The 14,168-nt window shown below is 37.2% G+C and overlaps 1 protein-coding gene across 2 annotated transcripts in view; it reads right to left on the reverse strand.

Moving 5' to 3' along the window:
• Positions 1-14,168, reverse strand: part of SRBD1 (S1 RNA binding domain 1) — a 219,140-nt gene that overhangs the window by 25,820 nt on the left and 179,152 nt on the right. The gene's annotated exons all lie outside the window — the stretch shown is intronic.

Consider the following 14,168-nt stretch of genomic DNA (forward strand, 5'->3'; position numbering starts at 1 on the left):
TTACCCAGCTGAGAGCCTGCACCATACCTAAAAAAGTGGGAGTAGTAACAGTGCCAACCTTGTAAGGTTGTGTGGTTTAAACAAGATGATGCTTCTAAAGTGCCTGATAATGAGGAAGTACTGTATGAATGCTTTTATTGGACTCTTTTAACTACTCCCCAAACCTGACCTAAATAAGCCATATTTTCCTGTCCTTTTTTTTTTACTTAAAAAAAAAAATTTATTCATTTTAGAGAGGAGAGTGGGGAGCGGCAGGAAGCATCAACTCCCATATGTGCCTTGACCAGACAAGTTCAGGGTTTTGAACCAGCGACCTCAGTGTTCCAGGTCGATGCTTTATCCACTGCGCCACCACAGGTCAGTGTCTCTAACTCTTTAACCATCCCTTTTCCATTTTCCACTGGTTAAAATCCTTCAAGATCTACTGCAACTGTCACCACCTGTATGAAACCTTATCTGCAAAAGACCTCTTTCTCCTCTGAACAACATTTGTGCTTCACAAAGAGAACTTACTAATTACTGACCTTTATTATGATTATTGATGTTCCTCTATTTTAGAAGACCATTAAGAACATAAATCACTTTTATTCATTTTTCTATTCTTTAGGTCCCAACACAATGCTTTGTACATTCTAAGTGGTGAATAAAAGCAAAAACAATAAAACTCATACAGTAAAAAAATAAAATTATAAAAAATATGAAAACATGGGGTATTATCAAATTGATTTTAGAGAGCAGAGATCATAAAAAAAAGTCCAATCTGCATAAAAGCAAGAAAAAGAATAGGTTTACTTTGTAATAATTAAACAGTCATATTTCAAAAACATGACAGCATTACATGAAGATATTAAAGGTAAAAAAACTAGAAAAAATTTTAGTGCATACAACAAACCAATTTAACACTTGAGTATCCCTACATGTAAATAAGAACAGTCTTTATTTATTTATTTATTTATTTATTTATTTATTTATTTATTATTATTTTTTTTTCTTTTCCATTTTTCTGAAGCTGGAAACAGGGAGAGACAGTCAGACAGACTCCCGCATGCGACCGACCGGGATCCACCCGGCACGCCCACCAGGGGCGACGCTCTGCCCACCAGGGGGCGATGCTCTGCCCATCCTGGGCGTCGCCATGTTGCGACCAGAGCCACTCTAGCGCCTGGGGCAGAGGCCACAGAGCCATCCCCAGCGCCCGGGCCATCTTTGCTCCAGTGGAGCCTTGGCTGCGGGAGGGGAAGAGAGAGACAGAGAGGGAAAGCGCGGCGGAGGGGTGGAGAAGCAAATGGGCGCTTCTCCTGTGTGCCCTGGCCGGGAATCGAACCCGGGTCCTCCGCACGCTAGGCCGACGCTCTACCGCTGAAGAACAGTCTTTATAACAGCAAAAATAGTAAAAAAAAAAAAAAAAAAGAATGTAGATTTTTTTTTAAACCTCTAAATGACTAAAGTTACAAAATATCCTGATCTCAATTTTCTGTAATAAGAATGTAAGAAAGAACACCGTAAGTAAAAAAGTAAAAAGACTTACTGGCTTCAGATTTTGGAGTATTTCTGAGAGTGACATATGAGTAGGATGGTATTAAAGTCATTTATGTTCTTACTGGTTTTCTGACTAAAAATAAAATTTATTGCAATGGAACTTTTAAAAAACTGAAGTCAAACCAATGATGACCTAATAATATCCTGAACGGCCTTTTCTTCCCTAGGAAGATACTTAGGTAACGCTGTATGAAAAGTATGAGCTAGCTATGCTGAATGATGTCCACACTAAGTATGCCTAAAAGCCAGAAGTAACTACCAGAGTTCCAAAGTGGATAATGAGGATGGTAAGCTGAATGAGATAAATTACCAGAGTTTTGTCTCCCGATTCTACAGGCTGGGAATTCAACTCCATGTAGAAGAAATTTCTCATGAAATAGTGCATAAGTGCCTTGCTTCTGAGCGCCAAGGCTACTCCCAGAGGAAGCGCAAAGAGGAGTGAAGTCACCAGTAGGCTCTTACACTCCACGTGCAGAAACTGGATCATGTGAAAATTGGCAGAAAGGTCCTGTCTGACAGGAGAAATTAAAGATTTCTCAGGCTTGAACATTGCTGGTGGCATTATAAATCAGTATGTTACTTGGCAATGTATATCAAGAGCCACATAAACTTTCAAACCCTCTGGCGGACTAATTTCACTTCTAGGAATCCACCATAAAGATCATTACCAGTAATACTATTACTAAATTACAGTTCAGTCACATGATTTAGCTTTTTTTTTTTTTTTAAAAAGGGGAGTACTCAGAAACAAATTATGCTTAATCAGAAAGCAAATAGAAAAATGCATCTTCTCAAACAAACATTTAAAATACAATTACTATGAGACCATAGTTTTCTTTGATATTAAAAAAATGCAAACTGTGTGCTAGAAGACTTGGGAACCCACAGGGATGCCTACTCTTACCACTCCTCAGCACGGGCCCAAGGGCCCGACCATCGCAAGTGGCAGATAAAAGGAATAAAAAGCACAAAGATTAAAAAAAAAAAGAAGTAAAAGATTTTATTCATTTGAGACAACTTAACTGTTTATATAAGAAAAATTAAAGACTATAAACACCAACTAGAACTAGGAGTGAATTTAGCAAGGGTGTAGGATACAAAGTTACTATAGAGATCAACTGTATTTTTACATATTAGTAGCAAATTTTTAAAATTTCATTTATAATAGTTTTGGAAAACAAAATAAATTCAATAAAATACTTCCAAGATCAGATGAGATCCGGCGTATTCAGGCTGGTATGGCCATAGACAATTTAATAAAATACATGCAAGACTTGTACACTGGAAACCAAAAAACACTGTGGACAGAAGTAAAACACCTAAATAATACAAAGATATAATAATAATAAGCTCATGATCGAAAGACAATAAAGTATTAGGAAGCCATCAACTGTCCCTAAATTCACCTACAGATACAATGTAATCCTAATCATAATCCCACCAGATACTTTTGTTTTGTTTTCTAATGAATTGACAAGCTCATTCTAAAATTTATCGAATACCTGACCAAGCAGTGGCACAGTGGATAGAGTGTCGACCGGCGACGCTGAGGATCCAGGTTCAAAACTGAGCTCGCCAGCTTGAGCGCGGGCGGGCTCATCCACCTTGAGCACAGGGTCACTGGCTTGAGCTTGGGATCATAGACATGACCTCATGGTTGCTCACTTGAGCACAAAGGTCACTGGCTTGAAGCCCAAGGTCTCTGACTAGAGCAAGGAGTCACTGTTATCTAGAATATTCAGAGTAATATGTAAACACAACAAACTTAAATGATTTATACTATCTGACTTCAAAACTTATCATAAAGCTGCAAGATACTGTGGTATTGACAAACAGATCAGTGAAACAGAGCACAGTGCCAGAAATAGACCCATATTTAGACAGCCATTTGATTATCAATCAAGTCACCAAAGCAATGAGTAAAGGCAAGTTTTGTTGTTTTTCAAACATGGTGCTGGAATAACTAAATGTTAATAATGAAGAAAGAAAATAAACCTTGACACCCTACTTCCAACAAAATGCAGAATGTTCATTTCAGATGTATCACAGACCTAAATGTAAAAGCTAAAACCATCAAGCTTTTTTAGAGGAAAATACTGAATACACTTGTTACTTGAGATAGGCAAAGGTTTCTTGAATATGACTTAGAAAGCAATAACTAAAAAAAATTGATAAATTAGACATCAAAATCAAAAACTTTAGTTCACCCAAAGTCACCAATAAGAAAATAAAAAAATAAGCCACAAACTAGGATAAAATTTTTGTGAAACACACATTTAACAAAGAATTAATATCCAGAATATATTTTAAAAATTCTCACAACTCAATGATAAAAATAACTTAATTAGAAAACGGCTAAATGATGTGAACAGATAGTTCACAAAAGAAGATAATACAAATTGCTAACAAGCACATAAGAAAGTGCTGAATATCATTAGGGAAATGCAAATTAAACTCACATAAGATGGCTATAAAATTAAAAAGATTAATGTCAAGCATTGGCAAAGATATGAAGTAACCAGAACTCTTAGGCATTATTGGTGGAAGTGTAAAATGGTACTACATTGGAATAAAATCAAGAAGTTTCTAAGAAAACTAAACAGTCATCTATCTTAACTCTTTGAGTAGTAGAAACGTTCATGTACGTCCTCATGCCTCCTGAGCATCCAGAGTATGTTGTAACAAAATTTTTTATTTTAAAAATGTGAAAGGCAACATTAAAAAAAGGCAAATGTGTGTTCTTGTTTCCATAAGTTGGAAACAAACATGATTTTAAATTAAAAAAACGTAACTGGAGACGGATGACGTCAGAGTAATGGCGGAGTAGGAAGCGATACCGATAAATCTCCCCCAAAACTCAACAAGATCTTCAACCAGAAACAGAAAAACCTATACTTGGAGCTTCCAGATTCTTCGAATACACCCAAAGGTATGATTGAGTGAAAAATTGGCTAAATATATAACCAAACCCCGAAGGAAATAGGGAGTAAGAAATGCTCCGCCTTCCTCACTAACCTAAACAGGGCGGCTTTCTCTGGTAACTGTGAATATAGAAACTGAGGCGGGCAAAGGGGGTGAATAGATCCAGGCCCCCGCAGCAAAAACGGCCGAACCAGGCTGTGGCTCAGAGATCCAAGCCGAGGAAAATCTGATCCTGTGGCAACCCGGGCAATACAAGCTAACACTCGCGCCAAACCCAAACAAAGAAAGACAAGCGGAGCGGCCATTTTACCCGGTCTCCTGGTCGGTGCGCAGTTAGTGGAAGAGAGATTTCTTCCTAAGCCGCGGAAGTGGGTGCCCGTGTTGCCCCACGGAGAGGCAGGGTCAGAGGTCTTTCTGTGGGCTGAGGGCAGAGTCTCTGGGCAGCCCCAGCGCCCTGGGAAAGCCACGCACGGGAGGGAGTGAGAACTAATCCCAACGGTGGAGATTTTCCGTGCTGGAGGCTGTTTCACTCAGAGGGAACCACGGCAGGCCTCATATCCTGGTGTGCGCGCGCAGATAAGGAGTGAGCGATTCCTCCGAGTGCCTCGGCAGTGCGCGCCCGTGTTATCGCACAGAGGGGCAGAGTCAGGGGCCTTTGTGTGGGCCAAAGCGGAATCTCGGGCCGCCCCAGCGCCTTGCAAAAGCCGCACACGGGGACGGAGCGAGACTCAATTCCAACGCTGCAACTTTTCCCTGCGGTTGGGGGTTTCACTCAGAGCGTGAGACTGCTGGCCGGATATCCTGGTTGCAGACAGTGAGTGAGAGTTTCCTCCAAGCGCCCCGGAAGTGGGCGCCCGCTTGTGTTACCGGACAGAGTGGCAGAGCCAGAGGTCTTCGAGTGGGCGGAAAGCCCGCCTGATTATGCTAGCAGCTCTGACTGACTGAGCCTTACCCAGAGCCCTGTGCTGAGTGGAAATAGAGTGGGGAGTTGCCAGCAATTTGAGCCTCTTACTATCCAGGCAGAGGCAGCAGCAACCCCATACCTGGACTATCAGGCTACTAATTGAGGAAGGAAAGACTAGGAGAAAGGCTCCAGGAACACAGACTCTCTCACTGTCGGAGCCTATAAATGCTAATGAGCCTCGACTCCCAACGAGAATAAAGCACAATACATGACATTGCCATAGAGACTTATCAACTGCAAACCTCTACCTGAGCGTGCCAAAGGGGCAGAACCCGGGGTACAGAGTCACCGACCAGGAAGAGGGAGAGAAAAGAAAAAGCAAGAAGATAACCTCTCAAAATCAAGAATAATCTGCAGACTTTATAACCTATCCCATTTTATTATATTTGTTTGTTTGTTTCTCTTATCTTCATTCTTGAGACTTTTTTTTCCTCCTCCAATTTGGCCGATTAACTCTCTGCCGGTCTTACTCTCTCCTCTCCTTGAACTACACTACCCATAAGTGTTACATCTCCCATTATCATTTCTCTTCTCTTCCTTTCTCTCTATGAGGGTTGCACTCCAAAACCCTTAACTCTCTCTCTCTCTCTCCTTTCTTTTTTCTTCTTTTAGTGGTTCCCTCTTTTTTTCTCTCTCTCTCTTTCTTTTCTCCCTCTATATTAGTTTCTTCCTTTCTCCTTTACATCTCCTCTCATTCAAACCCCAATAACAAACAAATTATCTTATCTGGGACTCAAACCTATGTTTGTGGCATTTTGGGGGGTTTTTACTTCACCTTTTTAACTCACTAGCAGTGCTCCCATCCCTGGCTCTCCATATTATCTAGTTCTTGTTCCACTAAATACAATAGTAAGTTTTTAATTTGTCCCCCCATTTTTCCATTTTCCTCTTATTCCTCTCATCATAACTCTTAGAAAACCAACACCTAAAAGCAAATCATTTTATTCTTGACCCAAATTTTTTCCTTATTTGCTTTTTGTGGGTCCATACGCTCTCTTTTTTTTCTTTTTTCTTTTATTTTTTTTTCCTTTTTTTTTTTTTTTTTTTTTCTTTCTCTCTTTTTTGCCCCTTTATTACTTTTCCCCAATTCAGGCCCTCCATCACAGGCATTGTTTGTTATAACTCACAGTCCACCACAAGATTTTCTCAAGAAAGAGGGGAGAGGAGAGGAGAGGAAAAAAAAGAGGGGGGGAATAATTTCCTTTTTTAAAAATTTTTATTTTATTTTATTTTTCTTTATTTCATTATTAATTTTTTTTTTTAAAAAAACAACTCTTTTCGATTTGTTATTTTTTTATTTTTTTTAACTTTTTATTCTTTATTAAATCTCATTAATACTATCAACAAAACCACCCTCAGATGCCATTAAGGAAGAGAAAATCGAATATCATGGATACAAAAGAAAGAGAGGTAACACAGCTAGATGAGGAAAAATCTATGGAGAAAAAATTTAATATATTGGAAACCTTGGAGCTAAATGACAGAGAATTCAAGATAGAAATCCTAAAAATCCTCCGAGATATACAAGAAAACACAGAAAGGCAATATAGGGAAATCAGAAAACAACTCCATGAACACAAAGAATATATGTCCAAGGAAATTGAAACTATAAAAACAAATCAAACAGAGATGAAAAACTCAATTCACGAGCTGAAAAACGAAGTAACAAGCTTAGCTAATAGAACAGGTCAGATAGAAGAGAGGATTAGTGAAATAGAAGACAAGCAACTTGAGGCACAACAGAGAGAAGAAGAAAGAGACTCAAAAATTAAAAAAAATGAGATAGCCCTACAAGAATTATCTGACTCCATCAAAAAGAATAACATAAGAATAATAGGTATATCAGAGGGAGAAGAGAGAGAAAATGGAATGGAGAACATACTTAAACAAATAATTGATGAGAACTTCCCAAGCCTGTGGAAAGAACTAAAGCCTCAAGTTCAAGAAGCAAACAGAACTCCAAGTTTTCTTAACCCCAACAAACCTACTCCAAGGCATATCATAATGAAATTGACACAAACCAACAGCAAAGAAAAAATTCTCAAGGCAGCCAGGGAAAAGAAGAATACAACATATAAAGGAAGGCCCATTAGATTATCATCAGATTTCTCAGCAGAAACTCTACAAGCTAGAAGAGAGTGGACCCCAATATTTAAAGTCCTGAAAGAGAGGAACTTTCAGCCACGAATACTATACCCATCAAAGCTATCCTTCAAATACGAAGGAGAAATAAAAACATTCACAGATACAGAAAAGATGAGGGAATTTATCATCAGAAAACCCCCACTCCAGGAATTACTAAAGGGGGTTCTCCAATCAGATACAAAGAACAAAAAAAAACAGAGCCACAAGTGAAAGCTCCAAGAAGAACACAATAAAACCAAATTTAAACTGTGACAACAACAAAAAGAAAGAGGGGGAGAAGACGGAGATTAACAGTAGCAAAGGACGATGGAGTGCAAAAGTACTCACAAAATAGTTCGCTACAATGAACAGGGTAGGGACCCTTTTCATTACTCAAAGGTAACCACCATTGAAAAAACCACCACAGAAGCACATGAGATAAAAAAGATAGCAACAGAGGAAAGATGTATGGAATACAACCAAATAAAAACAAAAGATAGAAAAACGAAAGAGAAGGATCAAACAAGACACAAAACTAACAGAAAGCAAGATATAAAATGGCAATAGGGAACTCACAAGTATCAATAATTACACTAAATGTAAATGGATTAAACTCACCAATAAAAAGGCACAGAGTAGCAGAATGGATTAAAAAAGAAAATCCAACTGTATGCTGCCTACAGGAAACTCATCTAAGTAACAAGGATAAAAACAAATTCAAAGTGAAAGGCTGGAAAACAATACTCCAAGCAAATAACATCCAAAAAAAAGCAGGTGTAGCAATACTCATATCGAATAATGCTGACTACAAGACAGGAAAAGTACTCAGAGACAAAAATGGCCATTTCATAATGGCTAAGGGGACACTGAATCAAGAAGACATAACAATTCTTAATATATATGCACCAAACCAAGGAGCACCAAAATATATAAGACAGCTACTTATTGATCTTAAAACAAAAACTGACAAAAATACAATCATACTTGGAGACCTCAATACACCGCTGACGGCTCTAGATCGGTCATCCAAACAGAGAATCAACAAAGACATAGTGGCCTTAAACAAAACACTAGAGCACCTGGATATGATAGACATCTACAGGACATTTCATCCCAAAGTGACTGAGTATACATTTTTCTCCAGTGTACATGGATCATTCTCAAGAATTGACCATATGTTGGGCCACAAAAACAATATCAGCAAATTCAGAAAAATTGAAGTTGTACCAAGCATATTTTCTGATCATAAAGCCTTGAAACTAGAATTCAACTGCAAAAAAGAGGAAAAAAATCCCACAAAAATGTGGAAACTAAACAACATACTTTTAAAAAATGAATGGGTCAAAGAAGAAATAAGTGCAGAGATCAAAAGATATATACAGACTAATGAAAATGACAATACGACATATCAGAATCTATGGGATGCAGCAAAAGCAGTGATAAGAGGGAAGTTCATATCGCTTCAGGCATATATGAACAAACAAGAGAGAGCCCAAGTGAACCACTTAACTTCCCACCTTAAGGAACTAGAAAAAGAAGAACAAAGACAACCCAAAACCAGCCGAAGAAAGGAGATAATAAAAATCAGAGCAGAAATAAATGAATTAGAGAACAGAAAAACTATAGAAAAAATTAATAGAACAAGGAGCTGGTTCTTTGAAAAGATCAACAAAATTGACAAACCCTTGGCAAGACTTACCAAGGAAAAAAGAGAAAGAACTCATATAAACAAAATACAAAATGAAAGAGGAGAAATCACCACGGACACCGTAGATATACAAAGAATTATTGTAGAATACTATGAAAAACTTTATGCCACTAAATTCAACAACCTAGAAGAAATGGATAAATTCCTAGAAAAATACAACCTTCCTAGACTGAGTCAAGAAGAAGCAGAAAGCCTAAACAGACCTATCAGTAGAGAAGAAATAGAAAAAACCATTAAAAACCTCCCCAAAAATAAAAGTCCAGGCCCTGACGGCTATACCAGCGAATTTTATCAAACATTCAAAGAAGACTTGGTTCCTATTCTACTCAAAGTCTTCCAAAAAATTGAAGAAGAAGCAATACTTCCAAACACATTTTATGAGGCCAACATAACCCTCATACCAAAACCGGGCAAGGACAGCACAAAAAAAGAAAACTACATACCAATATCTCTAAGAATACAGATGCTAAAATACTAAACAAAATACTAGCAAATCGAATACAACAACATATTAAAAAAATAATACATCATGATCAAGTGGGATTCATCCCAGAATCTCAAGGATGGTTCAACATACGTAAAACGGTTAATGTAATACACCATATCAACAAAACAAAGAACAAAAACCACATGATCTTATCAATAGACGCAGAAAAGGCTTTCGATAAAATACAACACAATTTTATGTTTAAGACTCTCAACAAAATGGGTATAGAAGGAAAATATCTCAACATGATAAAGGCCATATATGATAAACCATCAGCTAACATCATATTAAATGGCACTAAACTGAAGGCTTTCCCCCTTAAATCAGGAACAAGACAGGGTTGTCCACTCTCTCCACTCTTATTTAATGTGGTACTAGAGGTTCTAGCCAGAGCAATCAGACAAGACAAAGAAATAAAAGGCATCCATATCGGAAAAGAAGAAGTAAAGGTATCACTTTTTGCAGATGATATGATCCTATACATCGAAAACCCCAAAGAATCCACAAAAAGACTACTAGAAACAATAAGCCAATACAGTAAGGTCGCAGGATACAAAATTAACATACAGAAGTCAATAGCCTTTCTATATGCCAACAATGAAACAACTGAGAAGGAACTCAAAAGAATAATCCCCTTCACGATTGCAACAAAAAAAATAAAATACTTAGGAATAAACATAACAAAGAATGTAAAGGACTTATATAATGAAAACTATAAACCATTGTTAAGGGAAATCGAAAAAGATATAATGAGATGGAAGAATATACCTTGTTCTTGGCTAGGAAGAATAAATATAATCAAGATGGCTATATTACCCAAAGCAATATACAAATTTAATGCAATTCCCATCAAAATTCCAATGATGTTTTTTAAAGAAATAGAGCAAAAAATCATCAGATTTATATGGAACTATAAAAAACCCCGAATAGCCAAAGCAATCCTAAAGAAAAAGAATGAAGCTGGGGGCATAACAATACCTGACTTCAAACTCTATTATAGGGCCACGACAATCAAAACAGCATGGTATTGGCAGAAAAATAGACACTCAGACCAATGGAACAGAATAGAAAGTCCAGAAATAAAACCACATATATATAGTCAAATAATTTTTGATAAAGGGGCCAACAACACACAATGGAGAAAAGAAAGCCTCTTCAATAAATGGTGCTGGGAAAACTGGAAAGCCACATGCAAAAAAATGAAACTGGACTACAGTCTCTCCCCCTGTACAAAAATTAACTCAAAATGGATCAAAGATCTAAACATAAGACCTGAAACAATTAAGTACATAGAAGAAGACATAGGTACTCAACTCATGGACCTGGGTTTTAAAGAGCATTTTATGAATTTGACTCCAATGGCAAGAGAAGTGAAGGCAAAAATTAATGAATGGGACTACATCAGACTAAGAAGTTTTTGCTCAGCAAGGGAAACTGATAACAAAATAAACAGAAAGCCAACTAAATGGGAAATGATATTTTCAAACAACAGCTCAGATAAGGGCCTAATATCCAAAATATACAAAGAACTCATAAAACTCAACAACAAACAAACAAACAATCCAATAAAAAAATGGGAAGAGGATATGAATAGACACTTCTCCCAGGAAGAAATACAAATGGCCAACAGATATATGAAAAGATGCTCATCTTCTTTAGCTATTAGAGAAATGCAAATCAAAACGGCAATGAGATACCACCTCACACCTGTTCGATTAGCTGTTATTAGCAAGTCAGGTAATAGCAAATGTTGGAGAGGCTGTGGAGAAAAAGGAACCCTCATACACTGTTGGTGGGAATGTAAAGTAGTACAACCATTATGGAAGAAAGTATGGTGGTTCCTCAAAAAACTGCAAATAGAACTACCTTATGACCCAGCAATCCCTCTACTGGGTATATATCCCCAAAACTCAGAAACATTGATACGTAAAGACACATGCAGCCCCATGTTTATTGCAGCATTGTTCACAGTGGCCAGGACATGGAAACAACCAAAAAGCCCATCAATAGATGACTGGATAAAGAAGATGTGGCACATATACACTATGGAATACTACTCAGCCATAAGAAATGATGACATCGGAACATTTACAGCAAAATGGTGGGATCTTGATAACATGATACGAAGCGAAATAAGTAAATCAGAAAAAAACAGGAACTGTATTATTCCATACGTAGGTGGGACATAATAGTGAAGCTAAGAGACATTGATAAGAGTGTGGTGGTTACGGGGGGGAGGGGGGAATGGGAGAGGGATAGGGGGTGGGAGGGGCACAAAGAAAACAAGATAGAAGGTGACAGAGGACAATCTGACTTTGGGTGGTGGGTATGCAACATAATTGAACGACAAGATAACCTGGACTTGTTATCTTTGAATATATGTATCCTGATTTATTGATGTCACCCCATTAAAAAAATAAAATTATAAAAAAAAATAAAAAATAAAAAAAATAAATAAAAACACACACACACACACACACACACACACACACACAAAAAAAAAAAAACGTAACTGGAACTAATTTCATTTTTTGAAGCAAAACAAAACAACACACACACACAAAAAAACTCCCAGGGGTCAGCAAGCATGAGAAAAACTCACTTCTCAAGGGGTTAAGATCTAGCAAATGCTGTCCTAAGTACTGTTCCAAGATAAATGCAAATAAATGTCAATAACAACAAAAGAAATTGTACAAGGATGTTCACAGTAGCTTTACTCAAAATAGCCAAAAAAAGCAGAAGTAGGCAAATTTTCTTTAACATGGGGAATAAACTGTGGCATATTCATACAATGAAATATTACTCAGCAATAAAAAGGGACAAGCTACTTGTTACAACATGAATAAAAACCTCTAAACATTATATTGAAAGAAGCCTTACACAAAAGAGCACAACTCTTTGGTACCTACGAAGTTCTAGGTGAGGCAAACTAATCTTTGGCAGAGAAACATCAGAACATGTGAGGCTGGGGCAGAGATCTTCTGGGAAGGGGTACAAGAGAATGTTTTAGGATGATGATTACTTTTTACCTTGATAGCAGTTTGCGTTATACAGCTACAATTATTTATATGCTAAAACTCAGCTAATGTACACTTAAAATTTAACTGTATATAAATTTATTTCAAAAGAAAAAAAACTTAATATAATTCTACTTAATAATAGGCATGCTGAAGTATTAGTTGAAAGTATACTGATGTTTGCAAATTTCTTTTAAAATACATAAAAGAATAAAATGGGGTGATAGACAAATAGATTAGATAAGTGGAAAAACAGGCATGATAAAATAATGATGAAATCTATGTGTGGGTATAGAAATTTATTGTAAAAATGTTTTTTCAACTTTTGTATATGTTTAAAATTCACAAAAAAAAATGATGGGAGAGGCCCTGGCCGGTGGCTCAGTAAATGGAGTGTCAGCCTGACAAATGGATGTCCCAGGTTCAATTCCTGGTCAGGGCTCACAAGAGAAGCGACCATCTACTTTACTCCCAACCCCCATTCCATTCCTCTTCACCTCCCACAGTCAGTGGCTCAATGGGTTTGATCATCAGCCCCGGGTGCTGAGGATAGCTCAGTTGGTCCAAACGCCTCAGCCTCAAGTGCTAAAAACAGCTCTGTTGATTTGAGCATCACCCAACAGGGGTTGCCAGGTGGATCCCAGGGCACACGTGAGAGTCTTTCTCACTATCTTCCCTCCTCTCACTTGAAAAAAGACCAAAAAAAAAAGAAAAAATGTTGGGAGAAAATCAACTGTCACTGTTTTGATTTTGATAAAACGGTATTTTTTACTTGTTTTGTTCTATTTTCTAAGTTCTCTATAATGCGCAATATAGCCTATAATTTTACACATTTTTAAAAGAAAAAAATCAATTACATTTATCAAGTAATCAAATATCAATTATTTCAAAACAAGTTTAAAATCTCACTTTAGAGTCAATGAAAGTTAAAATATTCAGTATTTGTAAGCCTACCATTACTTAACTCACCAAAAGCCTTAAACTATTTATAGCAAGTTGCTGGTTTTTAACTAATTAAGATTTATTTAATTAATCAAATGTGATATTAAGATTTTTTTTCTTTTAGTGCCTTACACAGTTTCCTGTACACAGCCCTGCTCCACCCCACCCCACCTCATATCATTCTGTGTTAATGTATGCACTTTAAAAGTACATCATTTCTTAGACTCTAATAACCAAGCAGGGTAGTATTTCTTAAGAAATCTGAGAGCTGGCTGTTTACTTTCAAAAGGGCTTTATCTTTAGATAAGCATGAGCTTTCAGCCAGGTGCTAGTCATTTGTGTCTTGTTAATTTCCAAAACAAACAGAGGAGAGTGCCATGCAATTTCCATTACACACACTTCACCATTAGTACCAGGGTTTATTGGCTTGACACTGCTCCAGGAATAAGGGTTTCATTCCTCACT

Source organism: Saccopteryx bilineata, chromosome 3 (genome assembly GCF_036850765.1).
Source record: "Saccopteryx bilineata isolate mSacBil1 chromosome 3, mSacBil1_pri_phased_curated, whole genome shotgun sequence".
Taxonomy (NCBI): domain Eukaryota; kingdom Metazoa; phylum Chordata; class Mammalia; order Chiroptera; family Emballonuridae; genus Saccopteryx; species Saccopteryx bilineata.